This window comes from Trichosurus vulpecula, chromosome 4, assembly GCF_011100635.1.
Source record: "Trichosurus vulpecula isolate mTriVul1 chromosome 4, mTriVul1.pri, whole genome shotgun sequence".
NCBI classification, from domain to species: domain Eukaryota; kingdom Metazoa; phylum Chordata; class Mammalia; order Diprotodontia; family Phalangeridae; genus Trichosurus; species Trichosurus vulpecula.
In genome coordinates this window covers 354,757,216-354,770,051 of record NC_050576.1, presented here as the reverse complement: position 1 = coordinate 354,770,051, position 12,836 = coordinate 354,757,216, and the positions used below count along the sequence as shown (strand labels likewise).

Below are 12,836 nucleotides of genomic sequence, written 5' to 3'. Positions count from 1 at the left end.
GCAGCTAGGTGGCACAGTGAGTAGAGCACCAGGCCTGGAGTCAGGAGGACCTGAGTTCAAATCCAGCCTCAGACACTTGACACATTTACAAGCTGTGTGACCTTGGGCAAGTCACTTGACCCCAACTGCCCTGAGTTCCCCCATGCAGAAAAAGGATCTACAGTGGATTACATGTCATCTTGGGGGGAAGGTAGAAAAGGGGAGGGAAGAGAAAATTTGGAACCCAAATACTTGAGGAACTGAGTGCTGTATATTAAAATTAAAGGCAATGAAATTTATAATAAAAAAGAAATACCAGGGAACTTTAACATGTTCTAGTTTGACATCCACATTTTATAAATGGCAAAATTGAAGCCTAGTATTGTCAATAAAGTTTCCCAATATTGAACAAATATCAAATTATTCTTTAATGAAGTACCCTGTCTGAAAATCTAACCTTGTATTGTACACATGATAACTTTCAAATATGCTGAAAAAAAGGACTTTAGAATTAGGAGACTACTCAAATTAGAGAGAAAATTTGAAGCTAGAGATAATTCTGAGATAGCTCTGATATAACTGACTATGATCTCTTTATGCAAAATTGCAAATTCACTTTTAGTTGCCTTGTAAAAACAGTTGATAATTTTCCTACTTACCTATCAACTCAATTCAGTGCCAGCTTGCAAGTAATGATTTCTTTATCATTCTGTGCAGACTATATTGAACAGATTACTAATATACTTCCTAGATATTTGGCAATAAATCTCTTCCATAATGCACTCCACTGTTCTTTTTTTGAAGATTTTGTTCAAATACATGTCACATTAATGAAAAATGTTAATCATTTAATTGTATTCATAAGTTTATGTAAGTTAGTTAATAATGGTGATGGTTACAAAGTGATCTTTCACTACCAAATCTCCCGGAAAATTTATACGCTGCTTCATTTTATGCAAAAATCTAAGCATAGAAGCTAATTTCTATGCCCTTAGTAAAATAATTTTATCATTTAGAACTGATGATTTTGAACACAAACCATTTCATTTCAGAAAATGTTAAAAAACACAATTGGGGGGCGGAGGCAAGATGGCCACATGAAGGTAGTGTCTTACTGGAGCTCTCTCACAAGGTCTGTCAGATTCCTATAAAAAAGTGAATTTGAGCGGATTTGAGAGAGTCAGAAACCTTGAGCAGTCTGCATGAGGCAAATTTCCAAGCCGGGAGAATCTGAAAGGCTGAAGGCACGAATCTGTAGGCTCCGAGAGGGCTCGGCATGGGGAGCTGCTCCAGACCAAAGCAGAAGCGGTCGGCCAGGAAATCCATGTGGGAGACAGGCTGGGAGAAAGCTGGGCACCCAAAATGGGCAGAGAACCCCAAGCCTCCCAACACAGTATGGCAGTCTGTAGAAGCGACGAGAGGCAGTGCAACGCCGCTGGCCAGGAAAAAACCCACTCCTGACCCTTGCAGCCCAGAAACTCAGCTTCTTAAACTTCCAGGAGACATAACAGCCAGGTAAATGGCTCTAATCCCTACCCTCCCCACCCACAGAATTCCTCAGGAAAAAAAAAAGAACACTGGAACAAAGGAGAAAGAAGTGGGGCTTCAGTGGTCAAATAGTAGAAGTTCATTAGTCCCAGAGGGGCAGAGTCAGCAGGGGTCAACACCAGGAGCCCAGACATAATCTTGCTCCCCCAGGGGAAGTGCCAGAGATCAGCTCAAACAACAAACAGCTGAGACTATTGCTGAAAAGCAAGTGCTGGAGAACACCCATAGGGACTGAGAAGTCAGGGACCCAGACCCCTCCCCCACACCTCAGGAAACTGAAGGCTATAATTCTAGACTCACAACCCCCATAATAAGAAAGCTGGAACAGAGAACACTGAGTCCTGAAAAATTTGTTGTAAAGCCAGGAAAAGGCAAACCAACAAACACGAATAAGAATAAAAAAAAAAAAAAAAACAAGGATAATAGATTCTTTTTTATGGAGACAGGCAGGCAGACAGACAGGCAGGATCAAAATACCAATATGGCAGAGGAGAGAAATGACACTGTAGATATATTGGATACCTCAAAAGATAACGTGACCTGTTCTCCAGCCCAAAAAGCATTGCTGGAGGAGCTAAAAGAGGATTTTAAAAAACAAATTAGGGAGGTCAAAGAAAACATGGAAAAAATGGAAAAGTCCCTAAAGAATAAGATTGGCGAAATGGCCACAGAGATTCAGAATCTAAATAGAGAAAATGACATCCTGAGATATAAAATCAACCAATTGGAAAAGGAGACTCAAAAGCAAAATGAAAAGACTAACTCATTAACAATTAGAGATGAGCAAGTGGAAGCTAATGAATCTATGAGGCACCAAGAAGTAGTAAAGCAAAACATTAAGAATGAAAAAATAGAAAAAAAATGTGAAATATCTGATTGGGTAAACAACTGACCTGGAAAATAGATCCAGGAGAGACAATTTAAGAGTTATTGGTTTACCAGAAATCCACGATGAAAAAAGGAGACTTGACAGTATCTTCGAAGAAATTATCAAGGACATCTGCCCAGAGGTCCTAGAACGAGATGGCAAAATAGTCATTGAAAGAATTCACCAATCACCCCCTGAAAGAGATCCCAAACTGAAAACACTAAGAATTATTATAGCCAAATTTCAGAACTATAAACTCAAGGAGAAAATACTGCAAGCAGCCAAAAAGAAGAAATTCACATATTGTGGAATTACAGTCAGGGTCACACAGAATTCTCTCAGCTTCCACATTAAAAGACAGGAGAAATTGGAATCTGATATTCCAAAGGGCAAAGGAGCTGGAACTAAAACCAAGGATTAACTACCCATCAAAACAAAGCATAATTTTTCAGGCAAGGAGATGGACATTCAATGAAATAAGGGAATTCCAGACCTTCCTGATGAAAAGGCCAGAACTCAATGGAAAATTTGATCTCCAAATACAAAACTCAAGAGAGACATAAAAAGGTAACCAGGGGGAAAAACCCCCAGAAACCTTATTAAACAATAAGGGCAGGTTGCTTGCATCTTTATGTGGGATTATATCATCTTATGTATGTTATATATATATATATATATATATATATATATATATATATATATATATATATATATATATACATATATATGTCTGTCTTGAGAATTGTACAGCTATTATGACAATTGAAAGGGATATACATAGATTGTAAATGCCTGTATAAATTAACTGATGTAAAGATAAAAAATATAAGTAAGAGATATAAAGGGAGGGCTACGAGAGAAGATGTAAGGATGTAGAAGAAAAGGGTAAATTACACCAAATGAAGTGGCACAAAAATATATAATGGTAGAGGGAAAGAAGGGAGGGAGAAGAGCAGTATTTGAGCCTTACTGTCATCTAATCTGGTTCAAGAAAGGAATATCATACCCCGATAAGTTTAGAAAACTAATTTTTCCTAAGGAAAGTAGGAGAGGAAGGGGGGAATAAGGGAGGGTGGTGGTCAGAAAGGAGGGGAGAAGTAGCAAGTGGGAAATGGTAAGATAAGGGAGGGGAATAAAGAGGTAGGGTAAACTGAGGAAGGTGGCGGTCAAAAGCAAAACTTTATTGAGGAGGAGAAAGGAAAAGGGAGAAATAAAAGCATAAACAGGGGGAAATGGGATGGAGAAAAAGACACAGATAGAAATCATAACTCTGAACGTGAAGGGGATGAACACTCTCATAAAAGAGAAGCAGATAGCAGAATGGATTAAAAACCTTAATCCTACAATATGCTGTTTAAAAGAAACACATTTGAAACAGGGGAATATGCACAGGGTAAAGGTAAAAGCCTGGAGGAAAATATATTGTGCCTCAGTTAAAGTACAAAAAAGCAGGTGTAGCCATCCTAATCTCAGACAAAGCAAAAGTAAAGATAGATTTAATTAAAAGAGATAAGGAAGGACATTATATCCTGTTAAAAGGCACCATAAACAATGAAGCAATATAATTTCTTAATATATGTGCACCAAGTGGTAAGGCATAGAAATTCTTAGTGGAGAGGTTAAGGGAGTTACAGGAAGAAATAGACAGCAATACTATAATATTGAGAGAACTCAACCTCCCCATTTCTGAACTTGATAAATCTGACTTCAAAATAAATCAGAAAAAAGTTAAGGAGGTAAACAGAATTTTAGAAAAGGCAGGTATGATAGACTTCTGGAGAAAACTGAATGGGGACAAAAAGGAATATACTTTCTCCTCAGCAGTACATGGAACATGCTCAAAAATTGACCATGTACTAGGTCATAAAAACCTTACAATCCAGTTCAGAAAGGCAAAAGTAGTCACAGCACACTTTTCAGATCACGATGCAATAAGAATTATTTGTAACAAAAAATCATGGAAAAATAAGATAAAAATTAATTGGAAACTAAATAATCTAATTCTAAAGAATTAGCGGGCCAAAGAACAAATCAGAGAAACAATTAATAACTTCATTCAAGAGAATGACAATAAAGAAACTACATACCAAAACTTATGGGATGCAGCAAAAGAAGTTCTTAGGGCACGTTTTATATCTGTAAATGCTTACATGAATAAAATAGGGAAAAAGAAGATCAATGATCTGGACATACACCTAAAAAAGCTAGAAAAAGAGCAAATTGAAAACCCCCAATTAAATACCAAATTAGAAATACTGAAAATCAAAGGAGAGATTAATAAAATCAAAACCAAGAAAAGTATTGAATTAATAAATAAAACAAAGAGCTGGTTTTATTAAAAAACCAATAAAATTGATAAACCTTTGGTCAATTTGATTAAAAAAAAGAAAGAAGAAAATCAAATTAGCAGTAACAAAAATGAAAAGGTTGAGTTCACCTCTAATGAAGAGGATATCAAAACAATAATTGGGAATTATTTTGCCCAGTTGTATGCCCATAAATTTGACTACCTTAGAGATATGGATGAATATCTACAAAAACATAAACTGCCCATGTTAACATAAAAGGAAGTAAAATTTCTAAATAACCCCATCTCAGAAAAAGAAATTGAGCAGGCCATCAACGAACTCCCTAGGAAAAAATCTCCAGGGCCAGGTGTTTTTACATGTGAATTCTATCAAACATTTAAAGAACAACTTATTCCAATACTTTGTAGACTATTTGGGAAAATAGGTGAAGAAGGAGTCCTACCAAATTCTTTTTATGACACAAATATGGTACTAATACACAAAGCAGGTAGAGTCAAAACACAGAAAGAAAATTATAGACCAATTTCTCTAGTGATTATTGATGCAAAAATTTTAAATAAAATAGTACCAAAAGATTGCAGCAACTCATCACGAGAATAATGCACTATGATCATGTAGAATTTATTCCAGGAATGCAAGGCTGGTTCAATACTAGGAAAACTATTAGCATAATTGACCATATCAACAACAAAAATATTAGAAACCATATGATCATCTCAATAGATGCAGAAAAAGCCTTGGACAAAGTACAACACCCATTCCTATTAAAAACACTAGAAAACATAGGAATAAATGTAACCTACCTTAAAATTACAAATAGCATCTACTTAAAACCATCAACAAGCATTATCTGTAATGGACATAAGCTAGATGCATTCCCAATCAGATCAGGGGTGAAACAAGGATGTCCATTATCACCCCTATTATTCAATTTGGTACTAGAAACATTATCTGTTGCAATAAGAGAGGAAAAAGAAATTGAAGGAATTAGATTAGAAAAAGAAGAAACTAAATTATCACTTTTTGCAGATGATATGATGATTTATTTAGAGAATGTAACCAGAATGGCCTTTGTTTTCTTTGAGTGACTCAATTTATCTCAGTGAGCTTTACTAGGTTCTAAGCCCCAGACCGAAACCCCATTAGGTGTTTATGTAATCCATGTGGATGTGAACATCACAGGGTCCTAAGGGCAGGGCCCAACTCAAGAACCAATCACCAGAGCCTGAGTTCTGGTGATTCAGATGATGTTTGATGTCTGAAGCCCTATAAGAAGGGAGGACAGGGCCATTTGTGGGGGCTCTGGAGATGGTGTTGATGAAGAGACTCCGGACAGCTGTACGTAAGGAGCCCTCCAGCTTGTAAACCCGGATGTTGAGACTTTGTTTAACCCTGGTAACTATGTGTTGGGATTGAATCACACAAAGACTGTTGATGTTTGAAATTTGTTTGCATTTTGTTTTGAAGTTCAGAGTGCTGGTTTTTTCTCCTGAATTAACAGAATGATATTTGAATTAAAAGTAAGCTTGTCAACCCCTTCACTTTGCTTTCCTTAATTAAGCAGATCGAAAGAACCTATGCTGTTGGCAGCTTTCTGAGTGCTTTCTGTGGGTGGATCTTTTACCCCCACAGAAGCTGCTAGCCAGATTGTTGAAACAGAGAATCCTAGTGAATCAAAATTCTTGAAATAATAAACAACCTTAGCAAAGTTGCAGGACATAGAATAAACCCACATAAATTATCAGCATTCCTGTACATTACTGACAAAGCCCAGTGGCAAGAGATAGAAAGAGAAATTCTATTCAAAGTTACTGAAGACACTATAAAATATTTGGGAGTCTATTTGCCAAAACAAACCCAGGGCCTATATGAACAAAACTATGAAACACTTTTCACACGAATAAAGTCAGATCTAAATAAATGGAAATTATCAGTTGCTCATGGTTAGGCCAAGCTAATATAATAAAAATGACAATTTTACCTAAATTAATCTATCTACTCAGTGCCATACCAATCGAACTACCAAAAATTATTTTGCTGAGCTTTACAAAAGAATAACAAAATTCATCTGCAAAAACAAGAGGTCTAGAATATCTAGGGTGTTAATGAAAAGAATTGCTAGAGAAGGTGGCCTAGCCATACAGATATTAAACTGTACTACAGAGCAGCAGTCATCAAAACTACCTGTTACGGGCTAAGAAACAGGTGTGGATCAGTGGAATAGGATAAGGTACACAAGATGGAGAAGTCATAGACTATAGCAATCTATTCTTTGATAAACACAAAGAGGCCAGCTTCTGGTCTAAGAATTCACTATTTCACAAAAACTGTGGGGAAAATTGGAAAATGGTAGGGCAGAAACTAGGCATAGACAAATATCTTACACCACATACCAAAATAAAGTCAAAATGTGTTCATGATTTAGGAGTAAAGGCTGATACTATAAGTAATTTGGGAGAGCAAGGAATAGTTTACTTATCAGATTTATGGAAAAGAAAAGAATTCACGACCCAACAAGAGATAGGGAGCATTACAAAATGCAAAATGGATAATTTTGATTATGTTAAATTTAAATGTTTTTGTACAAAAAAAGCCAATGCAACAAAAATTAGGAGGGAAGCAGAAAATTGGGAGAAAATCTTTGCAACTAGTATCTCTGATAAAGGCCTCATTTCTAAAATATACAGGGAACTGAGCCAAATATATAGGAATACAAGCCATTCCCCAATTGAGAAATGGACAAAGGATATGAACAGGCAGTTTTCAGAGGAAGAAATTAAAGCTATCTATAGGCATATGAAAAAATGCTCTGGATCACTACTGATTAGAGAAATGCAAATCAAAACAACTCTTAGATACCACATCTTTCCTGTAAGATTGGCTAAAATAACAAAGCAGGAGGATGATAAATGCTGGAAAGGATGTGGGAAAATTGGAACATTGTTACATTGCTGGTGGAGTTGTGAGCTGATCCAGCCATTTTGGAGAGTAATGTGGAACTACGCCCTAAGAGCCATAGTAATGTTCATACCCTTTGACCCAGCAATACCACTTCTAGGGTTGTATTCCAAAGAAATCACAGAAGAGGGGAAGCTACCTATATGTACAAAGATATCTATAGTGGCTCTTTTTATGGTAGCCAAGAATTGGATATCAAAGGGATGCCCATCAATTGGGGAATGGCTGAACAAGCTGTGGTATATGAAGTTAATGGAATACTATTGTGCCATAAGAAATGGGGATGATACGGACTTTGTAACAACCTGGAAAAACCTACATGACATGATGCTGAGTGACCAGAGCAGAGCCAGGAGAACATTGTGCACAACCACAGATATATGGATTCCGTGAGGACCAACCCTGACAGACTTCGCTCTTCTCAGCAACACAAAGTGCAAGGACAACTCCAAGGTTCTCACGATGGAGAATGCTATCTACACCCAGAGAAAGAACTGTGAAGTTTGAATGCTGATTGAGGCACACTATATGCTTGCCTTTTTACTTCTCTTTTGTTTTTGTTTTTGGTTTTTTCTTTTGGTTTTGTTTCTTCTTTCTCATGTTTCATTACATTGGTCATAATTCTTCTCCACGACTTGACTTGTGTATAAATTAATTCAATGCGAAATTATAAATGGTAGTTATATGAGATTCCATGCCATCTTGGGGAGTGAGGGGGTAGGGAGGGGAGAAAATCTGGAACTCAAAATTATGTACAACCATGTGTTGTAAACTAAAAACATAAAAAAATAAAAAAAAATAATAAAAAAGAAAGACATAAAAAAATAAAAAAAACACAATTATCACTTTTCTAGAAAAAGTGGTATAGAAATTCTTCCTTTCCTTGTGAAATATTGAAAAAAGGAGGGGGAATAGTAAAGAAAACAATACCACATGCATTAAGCAAAAGAGCTCAGTGTTCACTTTTCTTTTCCTTACAGAATGAAGTTTCAGTTGTATAAACAGTTGGATGATCACCAAAGCAACCAGAGAACATGTCAGAAAAGAGTCTTTCAAAAGCATGTCAAGATCACAGCCCACTCACTTATATTTTTTACTTTAAGTGACTCAAGATTTGGCAGATCATTTAAAGGAAGTGTTAGCATATTCAATGGCTAATCTCAGTGTTTTAGAATATTAAGAATCAACCTATACTCCTCAGCCAACAGTTACACAAATTTAGTTTTTATGTAATTAATATAATTAAAATAAAAGAAAACATTTAATGATAAAAAACTTGAGATATTGTTTATAATCTTGTAATTTTTTTATTCTTCTTTAGTTCAGTTTAAAAAAATACCAGAATGATTAACTCCAAGCATTCTGGAGAATTGACAAATAAGCATAGAAACACATGGGGAGAGAGGTGTAGAATAAAATTATAAATGCACTATTAAAATCACATAGCCAGAAAGTTGGATGGGTTTTACCTCTGGCTTTATTGTAATGTATACCAGACTCCAGCACAGAGTAAAATTCTACTATGTTGCCATCTACTTTCATAAAGTACATATTATGAATTTCTCATCCACTTAGATATTTCTCCTTGAAGCATTGCTAGAGATATCCATTGCATGCTCAATTTCCTAAAGCTGCCTCTTCCATTCTCCCTGCCCTTTCCTATTTCAACTAAAACACCTAAATGATTTTCTTCTATGAACCATAACATTGTTCCTTCCGACTAAGAAACCATGTCCCAATTTGTCATTTGTCAGCAACTCTCAAAACAATTGGTAAACTGTAATTAGCATCAAAAACAGGCCCCAAAGATGTAAAAGACAACCACAAATATAATAAACATATATTAAGCACTTTTCTATGCATATCACTAATCCAGATGCCTAAAAAAAATACAAAGTTTAATTAAGGTGCAGTCTCTGCATTTGTGTAGCCTGCATAGTAGGGGGATAAATCCCAAACACAGAAAAGTATAACATATTAGGGCATGGAAGTTTCATTTAATTTTTCCTAACACAAGAATCTTAGTTAATCTGAGTATATTCAAGATTCAGGTCAATTTCTACTTTCTGAATGAAGACATTCCCAGTGCCCTGTTTTCTGTATTTTGCCTTCTGAGTCTCTCCCCTCTGCTCTTTAGTTATCCTATGTTTACATTATTACTTACATGTTGTATCACTCAATATAATCTGAGTTTTTGGAAGTCACAAACTATTTTTACTTTTCTTTATATCTCTAGTCCTTAGTAGAGAGCCCAACATGTTTTAATTTTTTGGCAAATGCTTTTTGATTGCTTTAATTGCTTGATTGAACTTTCCGTTTTTGAACTGAGTATCTAGATTCATCTTATATCTGTCTAATTATCCTCTTACCCTATCCTTTCTTTAAATCCAGTATTCTATAATACAGAGAATATTTCAAAGAATATGAATGTCTAGATTTGCTTTAGTGCCTCTGTCATCCAATTAACCTATTTCATGTGCATTTGTTAAAATTAATTTCCTCTCCTTTCCCCCAAGATAGTGCCGAAGGCGAAGAAGGAAGCCGTTGTCCCCCCCAAGACAGAGGCCAAGTCCAAGGCCTTGAAGGCCAAGAAGGCAGTGTTGAAGGGTGTCCACAGCCACAAAAAGAAGAAGATCTGAACATCCCCCACCTTTCGGCGACCCAAGACACTAAGACTTCGAAGGCAACCCAAATACCCTCGGAAAAGTGCCCCTTGGAGAAACAAGCTGCGTCACTATGCCATCATTAAGTTCCCCTTGACCACTGAGTCTGCTATGAAGAAGATTGAGGACAACAACACCCTAGTCTTCATTGTGGACGTCAAATCCAACAAGCATCAGATAAAGCAGGCGGTAAAGAAGGTGTATGACATTGATGTGGCCAAGGTCAACACACTGATCCGGCCTGATGGAGAGAAGAAGGCCTATGTCCGACTTGCTCCAGACTACAATGCTTTAGATGTTGCCAACAAAATTGGAATCATCTAAACTGTGTCCAGCTATCCCACTCCACCTACAATAAAAAGTTTTCCAGTAAAAAAAAAAATTAATTTCCTCTTCACGAGTTGCCAATGTCAAGGAAAAGCCAGGTTTCTTGCAAAATAATAAGTACATAGATTTGATGGATTAAAATATTAATATCATCATTACTACTTAACATTTTTGTCCAGAACGTTTCATAACAGCACCCCCAGTAAGTGTTAAAAGAGCTGTTGACTAATGTAAAGTAGACTTCAAATACTTCCAAAATGTAAATTAGCAAAATAGACCTGTCCTTTCTACCACTATGGGGAGCATATATGGTAGCTAAGTGGCACAGTGGATAGAGGGCTGAGCCTGAAGTCAGGAAGACCTGATTTAAAATTCAGCCTCAGATACTACCTGAGGGACCCTGGACAAGTCATTTAATTTCTATCTGCCTCAGGTCCCTCATGTATAAAATGAGTAAAACAATAGAACCTAATTCCCAGGGCTGTTAGGAGGGTCAAACGGGATAATTGTAATGTACTTAGTAAAGTGTGTGGTACATAGTAAGCACTCATAAATGATAGATATTATTAGCTATTATGTATTTCATGGTCTTCAGTAATAATTCAAAAAATAAGATTCCTTAATGATCTTATTCAATTATCACCCATGAAAATAGCGGAGAGGTTAGGTGATGTGGAAGGCTTGAACCTTACTGTCTGTATTTCTATATATTACTAACATAGTCCAGAGGCAATATATACAAAGAGAAACTCCATTAAAATAACTTTACACAATATAAAATGCTTGGGAATCTGCCTGCCATAACAAACCTGGGAAATATACAAACACAATTTAAAAATAGTTTCCACACAAAGTCATATCTAAACAAATGGGAATATATTAATTAGATATGGGTAGGCTGAGCTAATATAATAAAATGACAATTCTACCTTAATGAATTTACTTATTCAGTGTCATACAAATGAAACTACACAAACACATACAAACACACACAGAAATTCACACTCACACATATGTATATGCATGTGCGTAGATATATAGAAAAATACATACAGAGAGCTAGAAAAATAATAAAATTTATCTGGAAAAACAAAAGTTTAGGAATATCAAGGGAATCAATGAAAAATAAATGAGAAAGAGTATATCCCACCATTCAACATTTCATTTTTAATATTGAATTTATTTATTTTCAGTCTTCAACATTCATTTCCATGAGTTTTAAATTTTCTTCCCCTCCCTAACATTCCCTCCACAAGATGGCATGCAGCCCAAGATGTGCTCTACATTTATATTCCTATTTTTTTCATTTTATTTTTTTTTTTTATTTTTAGTTTACAACATTCAATTCAACAAATTTTTGGATTCCAAATTTTCTCTCCCTCCCTCTCCTCCCCTCTAACCCTAAGACAGCATGTAATCCAATGTAGGTTCAACATTTACCTTCACAGTGATCTTATTTACATAATAATCCAGCTGTGAAGAAGAATTATAACCAATGGAATGATTCATGAGAAAAAATAAACAAAACCCAAAAAGAAAGAAAAAAAAGAGAGCAAATAATTGCCTCAATCTGCATTCAGACTCCATAATTCTTTCACTGGATATGCATACCTTTTTGCATCATGAGACTTTTGGAGGTATCTTGGAACTTTGTATTGATGAGAAGAGTCAAGTCTATAAAAATTGTCCTTACAAATACAATGTGTCTCTAATCATGTATAATGATCTCCTGGGTCTGCTCCCCTCATTCAACATCAGTTAACTTAGGTCTTGCCAGGTTGTAATGAAGTTCATCTGTTCCTCATTTCTTATTGCACAGTAGTATTGCATTACATTCATATATCACAATTTGTTTAGCCATTCTTCAATTGATGGGCATCTCCTTGAATACCAATTCTTTCTCACCACAAAGAAAACTTTGACAATTAATTTTTGTACTTACAGCTCCCTTTCCCATTCATATGATCACTTTGGGATATACCCTAGTTGTGGTATTGCTGAATCAAATGGTATGCACATTTTCATAACCCTTTGGGAATAGTGCCAAACTGCTTTCCAGAATGGCTGGATAAGTTCACAACTCCACCAACAATGTAACAATGTTCCAATTTTGCCATATCCTTTCCAGTATTTATCATTTTCCTCTTTTGTCATGTGAGCTCATCTGAAATTGAGAGATGTGGT

At 35.9% G+C, this 12,836-nt stretch overlaps 1 pseudogene; it reads left to right on the top strand.

The window, feature by feature from the left end:
- The first annotated feature begins 6,012 nt into the window (after positions 1-6,012).
- On the top strand, positions 6,013-10,649 carry LOC118847241 (annotated as a pseudogene).
- The last annotated feature ends 2,187 nt before the right edge of the window (positions 10,650-12,836 follow it).